The 18,244-nt window shown below is 54.0% G+C and overlaps 1 long non-coding RNA gene and 2 other non-coding genes across 5 annotated transcripts in view; 2 read left to right on the forward strand and 1 right to left on the reverse strand.

Annotated features, from left to right (window-relative positions):
* Positions 1–18,244, forward strand: part of LOC127040999 (uncharacterized) — a 341,937-nt gene that overhangs the window by 72,563 nt on the left and 251,130 nt on the right. The gene's annotated exons all lie outside the window — the stretch shown is intronic.
* On the forward strand, positions 6,111–6,183 carry TRNAK-UUU (transfer RNA lysine (anticodon UUU)). The gene has a single exon. It is a non-coding gene; the product is annotated as a tRNA-Lys (tRNA).
* On the reverse strand, positions 8,152–8,225 carry TRNAV-UAC (transfer RNA valine (anticodon UAC)). Its single transcript has one exon. It is a non-coding gene; the product is annotated as a tRNA-Val (tRNA).

Consider the following 18,244-nt stretch of genomic DNA (forward strand, 5'->3'; position numbering starts at 1 on the left):
AAGGAGCTCGCTGCCTGCCCCCACTGGGCGAGGATACCTGGGCATCCCTGGGAACGCTGGTGGGTTTGAATTTGCCCAGGTCACTGGCTAAACTGACCTCGCTCAGTTCGGCCCCTCCAGCTCTACAGGTGCCCCTCACTCCTGATCCGCAGGCCTCTGGGTTCCCCACTGAGCTCCCCAGTAACTGCGCTGCTAGTGCCCCTCACTCCCGACCCCTAGCCCCTGCTATCCCAGTCCTGACCTCCAGACTCACAGCTCTGCTGGTGCCCCTCACTCCCGACCCGCAGCCCCCTGGGTTCCCCCCAGTTCTAGCAGTGCCCCTCACTCCCAACCTGCAGCCCCCTCAGTTCCCTGCTGAGCTCTCCAGTCACTGCGCTGCTGGTGCCCCTCACTCCCGACCAGCAGCCCCTGCTATACCAGACTCACAGTTCTGTTGGTGCCCCTCACTCCCGACCCGCAGCTCCCAGGGCTTCCCCCAGCTCTACCAGTGCCCTCACTCATGACCCGCAGCCCCCTGACCTCCATCAACTCTGACGGTGCCCCTCACTCCCGACCCACAGCCCCTGGGCTACCCGCTAATCTCCCCAGTCACTGTGCTGCCGGTACCAGTCACTCCCGACCCACAGCACCTGCTATCCCCGTCCTGACACCCAGAATCACAGCTCTGCTGTTGCCACTCACTCCCGACCCGCAGATCCCTGGGATTCTCCTAGCTCTATTAGTGCCCCTTACTCCTGACAAAGAAACCCCTGGGATCCTCGCTAGTCTCCCCAGTCACTGCTCCATCAGTGCCCCTCACTCCCAACCTGCAGCCCCTGCTATCCCAGTACTGATCTCCAGACTCACAGTTTTGCTGGTGTCCCTCACTACCGACCCGCAGCCCCCTGGGTTCCTTCTAGCTCTACCAGTGACTCTCACTTTCAACGCGCAGCCACCTGGGCTCCCCGCTGAGCTCCCTGGTCACTGCGCTGATGGTGCCCCTCACTCCCAACCCGCAGCCTCCTAGGTTCCCCCCTGCTTTACCGCTGCCCCTCATTCCCGACTAGCAGCCGTTGGGCTTCCCGCAGCTCTACCAGTGCCACTCACTCCCGACCCGCAGCTCACTGGGGTTTCTCCAGCTCTGACAGTGCCACTCACTCCCTACTCACAGCCCCTGTTATTCCAGGCCTAACTTCTAGCTTCTCTGCTCTGCTGGTGCCCCTTACTCCTGACCCGCAGCCCTTGCTATCCCAATCCTGAACACCAGACTCACAGCTCTGCTGGTGCCCCTTGCTCCTGAACCACAGCCCCTGGGATTACCCCAGCTCTACCGGTGCCCCTCACTCCTGACCCGCAGCTCCCTGGGCTCCATCCAGCTCTCACGGTGCCTCTCACTCCTGACCCGCAGTCCCCTGGGCTCCCCATTGAGATCCCCAGACACTGCGCTCTGGTGCCCCTCACTCCCAACCAGCAGCCCCTCCTATCCCAGTCCTGTCCTCCAGACTCACAGCTCTGCTGGTGCCACTTATTCCCGACCCACAGCACCTTGGGCTTCCCCCGGCTCTGCCGATGCCCCTCACTCCCGACCCTCAGCCTCCTGAGCACATCCAGCTCTGACAGTGCCCCTCACTCCCGACCCTCAGCCTCCTGAGCACATCCAGCTCTGACAGTGCCCCTCACTCCTGACCCGCAGTCCCATGGGCTCCCCGCTGAGCTCCCAAGTCACTGCGCTGCCGGTGCCCCTCACTTCTGACCCGCAGCCCCTGCTATACCAGTCCTGACCTCCAGACCCACAGATCTGATGGTGCCCCTCACTACCGATCCACAGCCCCCTGGCTTCCTTCCAGCTCTAGCGGTGCCCCTCACTCTCGACCCGCAGCCCCCTGGGCTATCCACTGACATGCTCAGTAACTGCGCTGCCATTGCCACTCACTCTCGGCCCGGAGCTCCCTAGTTTCCCCCCTGCTCTACCGCTGCTCCTCACTCCCAACCCAGAGCCCCTTGGGCTCCCCACTAGGCTTTCCAGTCACTGCACTACTGGTGCCCCTCAGCTGAGGAGGGAAACGAGAGCCCCTCCCCCGGTAAAACTGCCACCCCCCAGACCCCTCCCAGAGCTGGGGAGGGAAACCAGTGCCCCTCCCACCCTGGAATGGCCAATCCCCGCGACCCTTCCAGAGTTGGGGAGGGAAACCAGCGCACCGCCCCGGCTCAAACCGCCACCCCCCAGACCCCACCCAGAACTGCGGAAAGAAGCCAGTGCCCTGCCCCCGCTGGAGCCGCCACTCTCTGCTCCCCTCCGAGAGCTGGGGAGGGAAGCCAGCACCCCCTCCCCGCTGGAACTGCCAGCCAACAGGCCCCTCCCAGAGCTGGGGAGGGGAGACAGCACCCCACCCCCAGTCGAGGCATCACTCCCCAGCCCCCTCCCACAGCTAGAGAGGGAAGGCAATGCCCCACCCCCGCTCGAACCGCCACTCCCCAGGCCCCTCCAAGAACTGGCAACGAAAGCCACCTTTCCCACAGGAACCTCTCCTTGCAACCTCTCCTCATGGACTGTACCGCACTGAGGTTATCCAAGTCCCTTGGCCTCCGCAAGGAGGGATCTTTCTGCAACTCGCCCTGGAACTCAGCAGCTGGGACAGGGATGGGGACCTGCTCCCTCTCGTCGGCTGGGTCTGAGGCCGCAGCCTCTCTGAGCTGTGTCCCTGGGCGTTCCCTCCCCACCAGGTTAGGGTCCTGCACCTCGGGCAAAGTACCTTCCGCGTTGCCAGGGCGCAGTGCCCTTCGCTGACTCTGACTACGGGTCACTACCAGGGCACCTCGGGCATTGCTTGGCCAGACCTCCAGGTCCCCCCCATTAACACCTCCGTGGGCAAATGTGGGTGTACCCCCAAGTCATTGGGGCCCTCCTTGGCCCCCCACTTCAAGTGTACCCTCGCCAAGGGCACCTTGAATGGGGTCCCGCCCACGCCCATCAGAGTCAGGTAGGTGTCGGGCACCATCTGATCTGAGGCCACCACCTCAGGCCAGGCCAGAGTCACCTCTGCGCCCATGTTCCAGTTCCCAGTGACCTTCCTCCCATCTACCTCCAGGGAAACAAGGCACTCTCTCGGGAGGGGCAGCCCCGCTCCCACCCTGTAAACCAAAAACTCAGAGCCTGGAACATCCAGCCCCCCAAAGGAGCTGACTGGGCACCCTTCTCCCTCCTTCGCAGGAGGTACGCGGCCAGCCCCCCTTTCCTGCGAATGCTGCCCCTCATCCAGCTGGGTCTCTACCAAGTTAACCAGGTGTGGAGTCAGTCTGCTCAGTCTGTTCTTGACCCTGGGGCACTGGGACCGTATGTGGCCCCTCTGGCCACATTTATAGAAGCTCATGTCCCCTTGGTCTCCTCGAACCAGCCGGTTGTCCCTGACACTGGGTGTTCCCCTTGGGATGGGATTCTCCCTATTCCCCCTTTGGGAGGTCCCAGGATGACTCTCTCTCTGCATCGCAGCGAGCCTGTTCCTTTGGGACTCCTCCTTGCCACCTCCCGTCCAGCTCTTCACAAACTCATCAGCCAGCTGCCCTGCATGTCGCAGATTCTCTGGCTTTTGGTCCCTCAAGCACAGCCTCAGGTCAGATTGGCACTGCTCATACAGTTGCTCCAGTACCAGCAGTTTAACCAGGTCCCCCTTTGTCTGGGCCCCATCTGCCCACTTGCTGGCGTATCCCTCCATGCGGACGGCTACTTGCAGATATGAGACCTCAAGGGTTTTATACTGACTCTGGAACCTCACCTGGTACATCTCAGGAGTCAGCCCAAACTCGCGCAGCAGGGCCTGCTTGAATAGTTCGTAGTCACCTCTCTCCGCCCCTTCCAGTTGGCGGTACAATGCCACGGCCTTGGGGTCCAGTAAGGGAGTGAGAACTCTGAGCCTGTTCACAGGATCTACCAGGTGCAGCTCGCAGGCCATCTCAAAGGCATCCAGGAAGTCATCCATATCCTCTCCCTCCTTACGCTGGGCCAGGATGCACTTATCAAAGCTCCCTGTAGTCCTGGGCCCCGCCTCACTCCTTGCAGCTGGGGGCCCGCTGCCCCTCAGCCTCGCCAGTTCCAGCTCATGATTACGCTGTCTCTCTTTCTCCTCCAGTTCCCGCTGGCCTTGTCTCTCCTCATGTTCTCTATGTCTCTCAAGATCCTCCAGCTCTCTCAGTTTTAGCTCTCTCTCCCATTCCAGCCGCTTCTGCTCCATGGATGCCGAGCGTGGCCGAGACGATCCACTCCTGGAGGGTGAGCTTTGCCGGGAGGATCCCCTGCTGGCCGGGGGGGGGGGGTCACGGTGCCCTCGGTATTCGCTGGGCTCCTCCCTGCCCTTCCCCTAGGCACGGGAAGGGGGGGTCTCGGGAAGCCCTCAGCCGCCGGCTGACTACTACTAGCAGAGACAGACATTGGTGCCTGCACTGCATCTGCCAGGCTGCTTCCCTCAGAGACAGGGATCAGTTCATTCAAGCCATCTCCCACCTCCAGCTGGGCAATCAGCTGGTTTTTGGTGAGGCTCCCACTGCGCAGCCCCCTCTGCTTGCACAGCTCCACCAGGTCGCATTTGCGCCACTTGGCATACATCTTCCTGCTGGCCACTCACAGGCCGGGGTGCTCGCTGCTCCCCACGATTTCCATGGAGACCCCTAGTGTGCCAGTCCTTCTTGAGGTCACCACCTCTCTGCCAGGGTTGAGCTGCAGACTCCTCTGCCCCTGGGAACACTCACTGCAATCCCCCGGGGGACCCTGCTACTGCAAAAGTCCTTCTCTCTGGTCACACACTCCCAGGAGTTAATCACCCCTAAAACTGTCCTTTAGTTTTACTGCTCCCCAGTCACTTACTGCAGGAAGTGCCGTCCACAGGATGCAGTAGATCCCACCTCTGCCACCAGTTGTCACGGAGCATGGGGGAGTCCCGCCCTGGGACACCCCGGGACAGCAGCCTGGAGCCAAGGACAGTGTCCAGTGGGGGGTTCTCTTTTTCCTCTTCCTGGGGTGAGCAGGGACCTGGGGGTGTTTCTTGCAGGGCAGTTGGAACTGAATTGGGGTACAGGCTTTTAATAACAGGCAGCTCAAGCTCAGACTAATTTTGTTACAATTTTCTTTATAATGTAAAATAATTCAAAAGTAAATGGGCAGGAATGATTGGAACTCTTTTCTCACTGTCATACAAAGAAATGGCTTTTTGGCTTTTCATGATACAGGAGTCAGGTTCGTTCACTGTGCAGAATCAATGTGCACAGAAGCCTGTTGTGTTTCATTTCTTAAGTTCTGCTGCCATCATGTGGCCATTTCCTTCCCCTCCTTTCTGTCCAAAGTGAAGAGCCCAGTTCCTGCAGGGAGAGAAGGATATCTTTCTTCTTTCCTTCCTCAAAAGCCCCATTCCTTGGAAAGCCCTTTGCTGGGTCTGGGTGGGGAACAGCCATTCCTGAGGATTAATTTCACACCATATTTGGGGTTGATATATAGATTTTACAGCCAGTCTAGATCACTAGGTACCTCTGCTCTGACCTGATTCAGAACAGAGTCCAAAGAATTTTACCCAGTGACTCCTACACCCACCCCAAGATCTTCTGGCTGAACGAGGCAGGTTCATTCAGAAAGTCATCATGTTTGGATGTAAAGGTGGGAAATGATGGGGAAATTGGTCCCTCTTTCAAGTTTCAATGTTGTAACTTCTACATCTAGACTGGGATGGCCAACCTGAGCATGAGAAGGAGCCAGAATTTCCCAATGTAACTGCCAAACGTGCACCTTTGTATGCAACTACTGAGTCAATTGTGAAGCTTCCCATCATTATCATTATCCCTCTGAAATAATGATGGTGATGGACACTTGGCTGTATATCCCAGTGTGCCCTGCACGTCTACAGGCTGCATTAGCCAATCCAACCATTCGGCACTTGCAGATGGGCACCTCTGTACTGTGCCTGAGTCTTGTACAGCTATGAAAGGCTGGTAGATGCCAATATTTCCCTGTCTTTTTAACCTGCACTAATACCAAGCCAGGCCAGGGCTGGGAAGAGAGACAGAGCAGCAGGTTTCCCATATTGTATCCATTTCCCTTTTTCTTGACTAGTTTCTCCTCTGCATAACTTGACCATCTTTTGCTGTGAGCCTGGCTAACTCAGCTGGTAAAGTGTCAGACTTTTAATCTGATGGTCCAGGGTTCAAGTCCCTGGTCAGGTAATAAACTACTCACTATATCTTTAAACTTTGTTCTTCTGATGTCCTCTTTGGTGTTACTTTTTCTCTTCAAGACTGTGCCTTTCCTAAGAAGGGCCTTTGTGTGTGTGTGGGTTTGAAGGGGCAACTTCCTGACATCCTCTCTGTGCTTGCAGCCTGGAGGAATAAAGGCCTCTGGGCACACAGCATCTTCCTCCCTTGCATGCACACACACACACAGAAAACAAAACAGAATATCTCTAAGGAATTACAATCACCTGCGGCCTTCCTCTATCCTGCTGGATACCCAAATGATGATGCTCTTCAGCCTAAACCCATGTCCCCTCTACTCCCAGTGACCCTCAGTCCCAATCCACTGCCCCTCCTATGCACATTGCTCCTCATTCCCATCCAGAGCCTACTCCTCTTCACCCTTCTCCTCTATCCCAACCCACAGCCCCCTCCTTTTTACACTGCTCATCAATCCCAACCCACAGTCCTCTCCTATTCCCAGTGCCCCTCAATCCCAAACCACGGCTCCCTCCTTCCCTCCAGCAGCAGGTGCTTCAGACTCCCTCAGGAAGATTTTCTTGCAAGGTTTCGTGTATGAGTCTGCATGTGGATTTTACAGTACGTTGGAAATATGTTGCATTGCTTGCCAAAATGATCACTTTTGGCTCGTGTTGGATTCCCAGTCTCCTTGTTATTGGGACAGGAGAAAGAAAGAGTTGTTATCCTTGCTGTGTGAATCAAGGGCAGCACAGCTGTGCTTGGCAGACCCTGATTGAAGGACTCACCCTCAATTCAATAGCACTTGGTAGGCGGGGGACAAGGGTTCCAGGACCAAGTGGGCTATGGTCCGAATACTAAAATTTAGGTGTTAAATCAACTTTAGGATAGGGTGGCAGTGGAGGGATGAGTGAGTTCCTAGACAAGACAGTGATGTACAGTGCCTTCTTATTTTCCCTCTTTTCCACTCAGGATGGCAGGTGAACTCTACAGAGACACCTCTGGGCTTGCACTGACTAAGGACAACAGCTGTGAGTGGAGTGCTGGGGGGAGCTCATGTTTAAGGACTTTTGGTTGCTGGACTTACAAACCGTAGGGAGAAGGACACTGCCCAGCTTATTTGGGGATGGGTCTTTTCCTCGTGGTTTATGTTTATGTGTTGGGGCTGCTGACATGACTTCTGCTAACCCTGGGCTTACATTGTAATGTAGACATATCCTAAGAGGGCATCTATACTGTGACAAAATCCCACTGACCTGGATGATCTGATTTGGGCTCCTGGGGATCAGACTGGAGCCCAGGCTTGGAAACCCTCACCCCTCGTGGGGTCTCTGAGGCTGGGCTGAAGCTCAAGTGTCTACACTGTAATTTTATAACCCTGCAGCACAAGCCCCACAAGCCTGATTCAACTGACTCAGGGTTTGAGAATAGTGACTTGGGTGTGTTAATGGCAGTGTAGACATAATGCTCGGCTATGTCCACACTGCAATGAAACACCCAAGGCTGTCCTGTGCCAGCTCAGGCTCCTGAGGATTTTGGCCTTGGGGTGGTAAATTTGCACTGTAGACATCTCAGCTCAAGCTCAATATTGGGCTCTGGGAGCCCTCAAGGTTGGGAGGGAGTTTAGCAAGCAAAAAAGGTAAAATGGCAGTGGAGTATTACCCTGGACTCAATGGCATTTCTCCATTGGTCTGTCTGCTTTGAGGCAGGGACAATAACACGTCCTGCTGCATTTGTTATTTCAAAGGGTGGTTTAGTATTTTCATTCTCACACACGGTGCATGAAGCAGGGCTCAACCCATCTGTGAGAGGCTGGACCACTGACCTATCAGCTCTTAACTACCAAACTTCCAGTAATTCTGTTATCAGTGCCTGTGAGTATAATTTAAAACTACCACACTGGGCCGGACCAAAGGCCCATCTAGCTCTGTGTTTTGTCCACTGACGGTAGCCAACACCAGGTGCCCCAAGAGTTAATCAACAAGGCATCACTGGGAGTTGAACCCAGGATCTCTTGTTTGTAGGACAGGGGCTTTAACCAGCTAAGCCATGATGCCCACCTGTGGCTTAACCACAGTGTCTACGCACATCTGACTCCCTGCCATCCCCACCGGGGCCTGAAAAGCTTTGCTTGTGTTTGGATTCTGCAAAGCAGAGGAGCAGGTGAGCTTTTCCTTGCAAGCTGTGTGTGTGTGTGTGAATCTTTGCCCAGGTCTGCACTACAGTTAGTTCAGCATCATTATATTGCTCAGGTGTGAGAAAAACACACAACGCTCCCTCGTTCAGCAGCTTTTGGCTGGTGCACACGCTGCAATACCACGTCTGGTGACAAAACTGCCCTGTTTTGGTGACAAAATAAAACCACCTCGACGAGAGGCCTAGAGCTTTGTGCAGCAAACTTAATGTGACAAATTGTCAGTGTAAATGCTGCTGGTCATTATAACACCATAACTGGCCTCCACCAGTATCCCATAATGCCCATCATGAACTCACCTGCCCTGCATTCCTGCTACAGAGGCTGGGCCCCTTCCCTTTCATAGTTCCAGAAAGTTCTGAGAGCTGAGCCGCTATCTGCACTGGGATTAGGTTGATATACTGCATTGCCAGCCTAAGTAACGTAATTACACCAACCTAATTTTGTAGTGTAGACTTGTCCAAAAGACCACCTTGGCTTACCCTTGAGATCTTGCGTGACCTACAAAATAAAAAGGCGTCATATAAAAAATGGAAACTAGGGCAGATCACGAAGGATGAATATAGGCAAATAACACAGGAATGCAGAGGCAAGATTAGAAAAGCAAAAGCACAAAATGAACTCAAACTAGCTATGGGAATAAAGGGAAACAAGAAGACTTTTTATCAATACATTCGAAGCAAGAGGAAGACTAAGGACAGGGTAGGCCCACTGCTCAATGAGGAGGGGGTAACAGTAACGGGAGACTTGGAAATGGCAGAGATGCTTAATGACTTCTTTGTTTCGGTCTTCACTGAGAAGTCTGAAGGAATGTCTAGTATAGTGAATGCTTACGGGAAGAGGGTTGATTTAGAAGAGAAAATAAGCAAAGAGCAAGTAAAAATTCACTTAGAAAAATTAGATGCCTGCAAGTCACCAGGGCCTGATGAAATGCATCCTAGAATACTGAAGGAGTTAATAGAAGAGGTATCTGAGCCTCTAGCTATTATCTTTGGGAAATCATGGGAGACGGGGGAGATTCCAGAAGACTGGAAGGGGGCAAATATAGTGCCCATCTATAAAAAGGGAAATAAAAACAACCCAGGAAACTACAGACCAGTTAGTTTAACTTCTGTGCCAGGGAAGATAATGGAGCAGGTAATCAAAGAAATCATCTGCAAACACTTGGAAGGTGGTAAGGTGATAGGGAATAGCCAGCATGGAATTGTAAAGAACAAATCATGTCAAACTAATCTGATAACATTCTTTGATAGGATAACGAGCCTTGTGGATAAGGGAGAAGCGGTGGATGTGATATATCTAGACTTCAGTAAGGCATTTGATACGGTCTCGCATGATATTCTTATAGATAAGCTAGGAAAGTACAATTTAGATGGGGCTACTATAAGGTGGGTGCATAACTGGCTGGATAACCGTACTCAGAGAGTAGTTGTTAATGGCTCCCAATCCTGCTGGAAAGGTATAACAAGTGGGGTTCCGCAGGGTTCTGTTTTGGGACCGGTTCTGTTCAATATCTTCATCAACGATTTAGATGTTGGCATAGAAAGTACGCTTATTAAGTTTGCAGATGATACCAAACTGGGAGGGATTGCAACTGCTTTGGAGGACAGGGTCAAAATTCAAAATGATCTGGACAAGTTGGAGAAATGGTCTGAGGTAAACAGGATGAAGTTCAATAAAGATAAATGCAAAGTGCTCCACTTAGGAAGGAACAATCAGTTTCACACATACAGAATGGGAGGAGACTGTCTAGGAAGGAGTATGGCAGAAAGAGATCTAGGGGTCATAGTGGACCACAAGCTTAATATGAGTCAACAGTGTGATACTGTTGCAAAAAAAGCAAACGTGATTCTGGGATGCATTAACAGGTGTGTTGTAAACAAGACACGAGAAGTCATTCTTCCGCTTTACTCTGCGCTGGTTAGGCCCCAACTGGAGTATTGTGTCCAGTTCTGGGCACCGCATTTCAAGAAAGATGTGGAGAAATTGGAGAGGGTCCAGAGAAGAGCAACAAGAATGATTAAAGGTCTTGAGAACATGACCTATGAAGGAAGGCTGAAGGAATTGGGTTTGTTTAGTTTGGAAAAGAGAAGACTGAGAGGGGACATGATAGCAGTTTTCAGGTATCTAAAAGGGTGTCATCAGGAGGAGGGAGAAAACTTGTTCACCTTAGCCTCCAATGATAGAACAAGAAGCAATGGGCTTAAACTGCAGCAAGGGAGATTTAGGTTGGACATTAGGAAAAAGTTCCTAACTGTCAGGGTAGTTAAACACTGGAATAGATTGCCTAGGGAAGTTGTGGAATCTCCATCTCTGGAGATATTTAAGAGTAGGTTAGATAAATGTCTATCAGGGATGGTCTAGACAGTATTTGGTCCTGCCATGAGGGCAGGGGACTGGACTCGATGACCTCTCGAGGTCCCTTCCAGTCCTAGAGTCTATGAGTCTATGAGTCCAAAGAATCACACACACACCTAGGGAGCAAAACTTCACCTGCTCCTCTGCTTTACAGAAGCCAAACATGAGCAATGTTTGTCAGGGCCCAGTGGGTATTGGCAGACAGTCAGGTGTGGGCAGACACAATGCTTTAAGTAACAGCAAGTACCATGGCTTAGGTGGTTAAAGCACCTGTTTTGTAAACAGGAGATCCTGGATTCAACTCCCAGTGGTGGCTTTTGGGGCATCTGGCATTGGCTACTGTCAAAAGACAAGATTCAGAACTAGATGGACCTATGGTTTAAATTACACTCACAGGCACTGATAATAGAGTTACTGAAAGTTTGGGTGTTAAGAGCTGATAGGTCAGTGATAAACTCCCCTCAATGCAGTTTTACTATTTCCACTTTCTAAACTGCCTCCCAACCTCTATAAAATTACAGTGCAGACATATGGGCTTGAGCCCAACCTCTGAGGCTCCACGAGGGGTGAGGGTTTTTGAACCCAGGCTTCAGTGTGAACACAAATATCTGCACCACAGTTTTTAGCCCCTCAGATTTACGTCCATGAGCCCAAGTCAGATGACCCAGGCCAGCCCTGCTGCCATCTTTATCCCAGGAGAGATGGACTCTAAGGGTACGTCTCCATTGCAATGGAAGCCCAGGTGTGGCACGCTGTGCTCAAAGCAGCACCCTGGAAGCCCCATATTCACCACTCTCATATAATGATCATATGGTTTGTACAAGTCTGCCTTGTGAGGATGGACACTGCTTGATTCACATCCTAGCAAAGGAGCTTCCTAACAAGCTGGAAGAAACGATGAAAGAAGGGTAGAGACACCATGACTTGGCCTCTCTCCCCCATAACTCAACAGCTGGAAACACACCTGGAGGACAAAGACTGAGCTGAACTGATTCAGAAATCAGAAGAGAATCCTAATACTATATTCAAACCAAATTCCCCAACCAGACTAGTATTGGTTTTTCAGCAGGATTCCTGGGCCCAGCCTTGTTGGGGTTACGAGGACTCTGCCACACATGAGAGTAGAAAGAGAGTCCTTGGGGTCAGGCAGGCCTCTGGTAACGGGGTGGGGACTCAGATCCTTTCTCTGGCCAATTGCACCAGGGTCATGTATAAACCAGGGAAGTTCCCCACAATAGCCAGACCAGAACCCCCTGTACACTTGCCCTCTGTACTCATTGCTTCTCTGTCTCTCTTCCCCTCCTCTCTGTTGCTCTCCCTCTGAGCTTTCTCAGCACCTGGCCCCACAGCGCTTCCTGCCAGCCAGAGACTGCATGTTCTAGGCCTGTTCCTGTGGATGTGGCTTCTCTCCTGATTCCTGGAAATCAGCATGTGGCTGGTGGACAGCACCAGGAATCATTTGGTTCCTGACACACAAGGCAACTAAAAAGCTGAACACCCAGACAAGAACTTGAACCCTGGCCCTTCAGAGTAAAAGCCTGATGTTTTACCAACTGAGCTACATGGGCTTGTTGAGACTATCTTCACCATTCACCACAAGAGCAAGCAGGTAGGCAAAAGAGAGGCAAAAAAAGTCCCAGGAACCCTTCATGTGGCCTAATGAATAAGGTATCTGAGTGTGGATCAAAAAACTGAGGGTTTGAGTCCCTTGGTGGTGGTTTTTCTGCAGTTTTACCTTTGTGCTGAAAGTCCTGCTCGCTTCAGGGTTGGAACCTCTTCTTGGCTGCTCAGGCTTCAGCTAGAGCCCCGGGAAGGAGTTGGGAGTTGGGTGTCACAAAGGCGGGGGCATGAGCCCCAAGTGCTTCCAGTCTACCCTTTGCCATTCCTGGCTTGCCAAAGAAAGTGGGCGACTGCCTGGGCCGGCGTGTGCGCCTGTCCCTGTGCTGGAGGGTACTTGCTACATAGCATTTTCGGAGTCTGGGTGTTTCTCTGCTTCTCGCCAGCTCAGGAAAAGCCTCTTGGGATAAAATCTCCTGCCCCACTGCAAAAGTGAGCACCGTGAGTGGGACCAGTCAGAGGCACCAATATAGGGGCTGGCCCTGCTTTCCTACCATCTTGTGATGTTGGCCACAGAACATCAGCAGCTGCCCCACATGCTGGTGACCTTCAGTGGGTGTTTGGCATGGCAGGGAGCAGCCTGGCTGGGTGTTTTTGTGCCTGTCTGAAGGCCACACATAGGCATGGTCCTGCCCTCCTCTAGGCCTGACCTCAGCTGCTCTGTGGCTTTTAAGCCTTCCCTTGGAGCTGTCAGCACCAGCTGCCTCTGCTCTAGGTGCCCAGAGGAGGAGAGGTGTGTTGGGTCACTTTTACAGATGCCCCTTCCCTGGTACTGCCCTTGCTCAGAGGCACAGAGGAGCTTCCATCCCCAGTCCCTGCCCATCAGCCCTCTGGCAACATTCCTGAGGGCTGCCCTGCCTCACTTTCTTCCTACCATGTTGGGAAAGACAGTTCTCATTATTAAAGGTGAGGTGGACCAACTAGGGGCAGAAGCTCATTCTGTGTTTTCCTACTGCAGAGCCCAAGCTCAGGAACTCATCTTGGGTGCAGACATTGCTGTGCTCCCAGAAAACAAGCCTTCCCTGCACAAACAGGGCCTGTCAAAGCCTGAGATTGAACCAAAAACCTTCAGATTTTCAGTCTAGTGCTTGCCCGACTGAGCTACTTTAACAGCTCCATGATAGCATTTTGGCCTGTTGCTTCTCTGTCTGGGATGTTTTTGTCAGCAGTTGCACACAGAAAGGACAGAAAAACGAACGGCTGCTTCACACCCCCACCGGAGGAACCCGGCACCGTTAGCTGTGGTGAGTAAGAAGTGTCTGTTGGCTGGCATGGCCTGTCCCCTAGGAGCTGGAACAGCAGCTACCGCCTCCCCCTCGGCTCCAGGCTGTGGGAAATGCTCATTGCCTGGCTGCATGGGTGGATGCTGCTCCGTGCTCTGGAGAGCATCTGTATTGCTCTGTCAACCCCCCGTCTTCACTGAGCCAGTCTGGTAAGGTCCCAAGTGCCCCCTCCGGCCTGACAGCTGAGAGTCTGTGCAGACATCAACCCCCCTGCCAGTCCCACAGGCAGCAGCAGTGCCAGCTCCCTCAGCACCACAGGGGCACTCAATGAACTTCCTGTGGGGAAATGGCTCCTTTTTGTCCAGCTGCTAGAGTGAGAGCCAGGAGAGAGCAGTGTCTGGCTCACCATGCAGGAGAGAAGAGACCTGATGAGTGTGGATCTCCCTCAGTCTCCCCTGGAATGCTGGTCAGTTTTATTGTCACTGTGATAGTCAGCGTTTCCCTTCAGGGCCGGCCCTAGAGGGGTCTGGGGTCCGGGACAAATCCCTCCTTTTGTCCCCAGGCCCTGCCCCACCCCCCCACCCCTGTCCCATCTCTTCCCATCCTGCACCTTTCTGCCCCATTCCTCTCCCACCCCCACCTCTTCCCGTCCCTGCTCCTTCCCCTCCCCACCCAGCGGCTCCTGCACCCCACTGAACAGCTGATCACTGGCAAGTGGGAGGTGCTGAAGGGGAAGAGGAGGAGCTTGTCAGCAAGGCCTGTAGTGGGCGGGGGAGGAGCTGGCTGCCAGTGGGCGCTGAGCACCTATTTTTTCTTTGTTGATTCTGCAGCCCCATAGCTCCCATGGAGTCGCTGACTTGGCTCCTTTCACACTCTAGAGAGAGGAGAAGAACCAGGGCTATGGCTGATCTATGGGGCACCAGGTGAGTGGCAGAGGCTTCAGGTGCAGAGAGTTTGCCTGACCCCTCAGGGACACAGTGTGAGGTGGTGCCCCAGGGATCTCTATGAAAGGAGCAGAACAGGATTTACTTGGGGTGGGGAGAGAACTGAGAGTGTCTGAGTGGGTTGTACAGAGGTGTTGCCTGGGTGAGATACTGGCTAAAACACAGGCCTTGCTGTGAGCAAGATTGGAACCTGCACAGGGGAACCCTATTGGAGTTGGTGCTGGGAACTAGCCAACCAACCCCCCCCCCACACACTAAGTTTTAGTAAAGGGCCAAGAGCCCCCTTACACAAGCAGCCCCATGAGGGTCACCAATGTGCAGAGACGGTAGCCTAAGCTGGTCCCATGGTGTAATGGGCAGCACTCAGGGCTCTGAGTCCTGTAATCTGAGTTCCAATCTCAGTGAGACCTTACGGTAAAGCCCCAGAGCTCAACTTCCCTGTTTCTAGGTGTGTAAGAGTGAATCTTTCCCCTCCTATTGGGGTGACTCACACCTCCAAGAGCCACATCTTTGGCTAGGGTGTCCACAATGGATTAGGGCTCTAGAACTTGCTATGCTGATGGTCAGCGCTGGCTTTAGGAAGTGCAGGGCCCAATTCAAACACTTTCTGCAGGGCCCTGGCAGGGATGACTTAAAAAGAAAAAAGTGTAAAAAAAAAGCCTTCCATGTACTATTTACTTTCCATAACTATATAAATAATAAAATTGTTTATTATGTACATTGCATCATATATGCTGTTGATTGGTTATTAACGACTGCTGTTTCACATGTGTGGGTCACCGCCACTCCCTGGGGGTGTGCACATGTGTGGGTCCCCGCTGCTTCCTGCCCCCGTCATTGAAGCAGGTGTGCAGGTTAATGGCCTGGGAACTGCAGGGTGGCAGTGGACATGGGGCTGGTTAAAAGCAGAGCAGGGGCTGACTGGAGGTAGGGTCTGGCTGCAGGCAGGGCAAGGGGTGCAGGGCTGGCTGGAGACAGGGGAGTGTGGGGCGGGCTGGCTTCAGGCAGAGCCGCAGGGTGGTGCAGCAGGGGTTGGCAGGGCTGGAGACAGGAGTATGGGACTGGCTGGCGTCAGGTAGGGGGGTGCAGCAGGGGTTGGCTGGAGACAGGGCAGGGCGGACAGTGCAGGGCTGGTGCGGGCAGGGGTGTGTGGCAAGAGTTGGCTGGAGAGAAGGCAGGGGGTTTTGTGGGGCTGGCTGTGGGCAGGGGGTGCAGAGCTGGCTGCAGGCAGCGGGGGGTGGGGCTGGTGCGGGCAGGGCAGGGGGTGCAGCAGAGGCAGCAGGAGCCCCGGCCCTTTAAATAGCCGCCAAGCCCCCCGCTATCCCAGGGCTCTGGGGGCTATTTAAAGGGCCTGGGGCTCTCCTGCTTCTACCCCGCCCCAGACCTTTTAAATAGCTGTGGGAGCCCTGGAGAATGCATGGGGGCAGCGGGGCTCCAGCGGCTATTTAAAGGATGGGGTGGCAGAGGCAGCTGGAGCCCTGGCCCTTTAAATAGCTCCCAGAGCCCCCTGCTACCCCAGGGCTCTGGGGGCTATTTAAAGGGCCCGGAGCTCCAGCCGGGGGCAGGGGGCTTGCGGTGCTCGGGCCGGAGCTCCAGCCGGGGGCACGGGGCTTGTCGCGCTCTGGCCGGAGGTCCAGATGGGGCCACGGGGCTTGAGGTGCTCGGGCCAGAGCTCCAGCCAGGGCCGCGGAGCTTTCGGTGCTCCGGCCAGAGCTCCAGCTGAGAGAGCAGGGCTGTGGGGCAGCCACGCTCCCGGCGGCGCTTTGGTCAGGGGAACGGGGCCATGGAAACCCCGGAGCAGACCGCAGCCGGGGTAAGTAAAAAAAAATTTAAAAGGCGCCTAAAGCGTGGGGCCCTCTTAGGCGCGGGGCCCGATTCCCAGGAATCAGGCAAATCGGCCTAAAGCCGGCCCTGCTGATGGTTAGGATTCTTGCTGCTTCACCTGCTGTCCACAAGCTTGGCTCTTGTGCTTCCTACCACACGTTTCCTCTGGCCCACATGGCGCTTGAAGAAAGGAGTGCCAGGGCTGGGATTAATAGTCAGGGCTTGGCAGGAGGGAGGAAGAGTCCCAGGCTGGAGCCCCACACACCTTCCCTCCTCTGGGCACCTAGAGCAGAGGCAGCCCAGCTCTGTCTGCTGGATACCTCAGCAGAGTAAGTGAGTTCATGTAAATACAGTCTGGTCCCAAAGCCTCCTCCCAACCCTGGTCATCAGTAGCTGCCAGGGGAGAGCTCATTCACACCTCGCTTACAAATCATCATTTGAAATTCTAAGGTTGGCCAACACTGCTGAAGCCAATACACCGACATTGTCAGCAAACACAACAGCTGGGTGAGGAAACCAGGCTTTGTCCAGACTTTCCAAACCTATTTTACTTTCTCAGGTACAAGTACTTTTCATACATTGTATCTGCTTTTAAAGTGTATGTTAACATTTAAATTTCCATTCAAATTTGCAACCAATGACAACATTGGCAGCGCTGCATGTAACTACCTGACCACTGAGGGAGGGGGTGTTGGGGAAATTCGGGGAAGGAGGTGCACAGCCCCCTGACTAGGGGACGTATAGGGAATGCCCAGTTTCACTGAATTGAGTCTCCTACTGCAGCACCTCAGTAGGTTACATCAGAGAGGAGCTGCAGTGTCTAGGCAGTGGGATGCCTGTGCCTTTAAGAGCTCAGCCCTGGGAAGCCCACGCTGAGAGGTGCTGCCTGTGTGAGGGGAAATAAAAAAGCCCTCTGCTCCCCCCACCCATGTTTGCAAACACTGGAGTCTCAGCCCCCCGGGGTAACTGTTACCCCTCTGTCCCTGCCTGTGCCAGGGTTTAACCCTCTGGCAGCGCCTCCCTCTGGGCTTAACTCCGGCTCCTTCCCACCTCCCTGACTTTGCCCTTCAGTCCCTCTCCTAACTCTGCCTCCAGCTGCTTGACCCCCCGACCAGTCAATTTTCACCCCCTGCTCAGACCCTGGCCACCCCCTCCTCTGATTTGCCCCCCTTTGCCCCTTTTTAATCCCTGTAAAAAGTAGGGGGTGCTGGGTCCCGTTCTCTGGAGGAAGGGCTGGGAGCCTGACCCCTGCCTGCCCAGTGCTCAAAGTGCCCCATGATCTTGTGGATGTTTGCCGAGTGCTGCAGGGTCACCCGAAGGGGGAGAGAGACACAGTTAGGAGGTGATGCAGCCAAGGGTGCCTCACTCAACACTGAGATGCAGCCACCTCTAGGGTGAGTTACACAAGTCAGCAAATGAATTTGGAACAAGAAACGCACTGAAAGGACCGAGGCTGCTGCAGGTATGTGGAGAAAACCAGAAAAAGCAGGAGACCTGGATCCCAGCCCTGCCCCTCCCCTACTCTACCCCCTAATCTCCACTCCCCTCCCACATTTGAGGGGAGAACCCAGGAGTCCTGGTCCCCAGCCTTGCCCACTCCCATATTTTGATATGGCTCCATCCAACAGCTGCCCCCACAATTGCAGGGCAGTGCCATGGGGCACACCGGGGCCTGCCTGTTTGCACAGGATGAGCAATACCAGTGCCTCAGGATGGGGAAAGACGATGCTAAGGAAGAAGCAGGCAGCAGACAGCTCCCATGACAGAGAAAGAAATGCTAGGGGGTGCTGTGCTGCAAGGAGTGAAGGGGGTTGGCAGGGAATGGGAGGATCTTCCCTCACACCAGGTGTGTCTGTCTCCCTCCCAATTCCTCCCCAGCCCTGCCTCAGCCCAGGCTAATCCCAGCCCAGCTACCA

The sequence above is a fragment of the Gopherus flavomarginatus genome (genome assembly GCF_025201925.1).
Source record: "Gopherus flavomarginatus isolate rGopFla2 chromosome 13 unlocalized genomic scaffold, rGopFla2.mat.asm SUPER_13_unloc_1, whole genome shotgun sequence".
In the NCBI taxonomy this organism is placed as follows: Eukaryota; Metazoa; Chordata; order Testudines; family Testudinidae; genus Gopherus; species Gopherus flavomarginatus.